Here is a 2,381-nt window from a genome sequence, read left to right as displayed (position 1 = left end):
TTTTGATTATTTATTTATTAATTATGCATGCACTTTTCAGCCTGCATATATGTCTCAAAGGCATAAGTACATGCCTGCTGTTTTACAGATACCCAATATCTACTTTTTCTACAATATGGATTTCAGCACAGATTGGTAATGATAATATATCTAAAACTTTTATGTCCTTTTATATAACACAGTTCCTATAGGCTTCAGAGGAACAAATGTCATAAAGCTTCCATCCACTTCTTACAGGGCAAAAGGACTGCAGATAAGTACAGCTATTCTGAGGATGGAATTTTCTCCCTGGTCTAGCTGTCATTCTTGATTACTAAAGGTAATGAACAAAGAGTTCCAATTAAATATATATGTTTTAACTTCTGTTCCCACTTTGAACACATCTCAGCTGATTTGTGCTTCTGGCAGATGAGAATCAGTTGCTGACTAAAGCCTGCTCCTCAATATTGCTCTCCCTGGACTTATGGTGAACTAGTACAGCCGATGTGAATCTTCAACAGGGTCTACAAACCAATGCCTGTGATAAATGTTGGATTTCCTGAATCCCCCTTCCTTTTGTTGTTATTGTCTAGCATTTAAGCCTACTTGCAGCTAAGAAAACACTGCAAAAGTAAGCAATAAGTAATACAGGCATATCCATGACACAATGGTGTTTTGATTTTCAAATAGTTGTCACCTGGAGTTCTACAGCCTATAAAGCCTCCCTGAGCAGCTTGTTGCTATTATGTCTACTGGTTTAATCAACCTCCAAAGAAGTAACTCCTGACTGCAAAACAAAAGGTTTTTATTGCTATAAATCCAACCAGCTGGGACCTCAATTTATCGGAAAAGTAAGGTAGTGGCCTAAAATAGTGAAGTGTTTTTAACAGGATAAACAGACAGGGAGGCTTGAGACCATTAGTCTCAGTGACAAGGTTTCCAAAATACAGGCAGTTCATAGAGTACAAATTTAATTTACAAGGTCATCATGGATCTAAATTAATAGTATCTGTCTTTTGTTTATGCAGGATTGATAAGCACACCTGAAAAGTTGAGGGATTTTCTTTGTTTTTACTTTTTCACCTGAGAACAGGATGTGGGCTCTGTACTCTGTAATCGGATTTATCTACTGGCAGAAATTCTTGCAATAAACCCTAATTTTATACCTTTTGGTTATTAATTTTTTCATCACATTCCCTCTTTGCCATGAACATTAGAGGCCCAATTTTTGGCCCTCCGATAGGTAAAAGACTTCTGGTGTTTTTTGGTGTACAGATTAGTCACCTAGCCCTCTATGGATAGGAGTTATCTTTTGATATATCATCTCAACAAGGGAAAATGTGAAATGTATTCTTTCTTTTACCACTTCCTGCTTACTTTGGTGGTGTTTCTTGGACATGAGAAGGGTAAAATGCTAGACAAAAAACAAATAAATAAATAAATAAATAAATAAATAAAAACAGGGGGATTCAGGAAATGGAACATTTATCAGAGGCATTAGTTTATAGATAGACCCTGTAAAAGATTCACACCAGCTATGACACTAAGTCGAGAGCAGTATTTAGGAGCAGGATGTAGTCAGTAACTGATGCTCATCTGCTAGAAGCACAAATTTGTTAAGACATGTTATAACTTGTGAACATAAGTTAAAATATATATGTGTGTGTATGTGTGTGTTTGGAACTCTGTATTGATCAAGAAGGACATCAAGACCAGGGAGAAAATTCCATCCTCAGGAAAGTTGTACTTGTCCGCAGTCATTTTGACTGGATCCAAGCTTTATGACATTTGTTCCTCTGAAGCCTATATAAACTGTGTTGTATAAAAGGACATAAATGTTTTAGATACATTATCATCACCAATCTGTACCAAAATCTATATTTTGAAAAAGTAGATATTGGGTATCTGTAAAACAGCAGGAATGTACTTATGCCTTTGAGTCCTAGGAAAACCTACAGATTTGAGTTAGAAGCTTGTACATTTTTCTTCTGTCAAGAGAGATCCACATAAAGATTGGTCAGACATACCTTAGGCCTGATGAAAAGTCCTTCACATTTACACTTAGATGACAACCAAAATAAATCATAAAACCTTGAGCTTTTGACTAAACAGCTGGGAGTCACTGCTCAATAGCTTAAGAGAACTTAATTAAATGGTAAGCTCTGAATTTTTATATTGTAAATTATTTTTCTATCTTTAAGACTTATATGTCTTGGGCTAGAGAGATGGATCAGAGATTAAGAGTACTGTCTGCTCTACTAGAGTTCCAGAGTTCAATTCACAGCACCTATATTGTGTCTCACAAACATCTATAATGAGATCTGTTACCCTCTTTGGGCATGCAGACATGTATGCAGGCAGAACACTGTGTGCATAATTAATAAATAATTGTTCAAAAAAGT

This window comes from Phodopus roborovskii, unplaced genomic scaffold, assembly GCF_943737965.1.
Source record: "Phodopus roborovskii unplaced genomic scaffold, PHOROB, whole genome shotgun sequence".
Classification (NCBI taxonomy): domain Eukaryota; kingdom Metazoa; phylum Chordata; class Mammalia; order Rodentia; family Cricetidae; genus Phodopus; species Phodopus roborovskii.
This window is presented reverse-complemented; position numbering follows the sequence as displayed.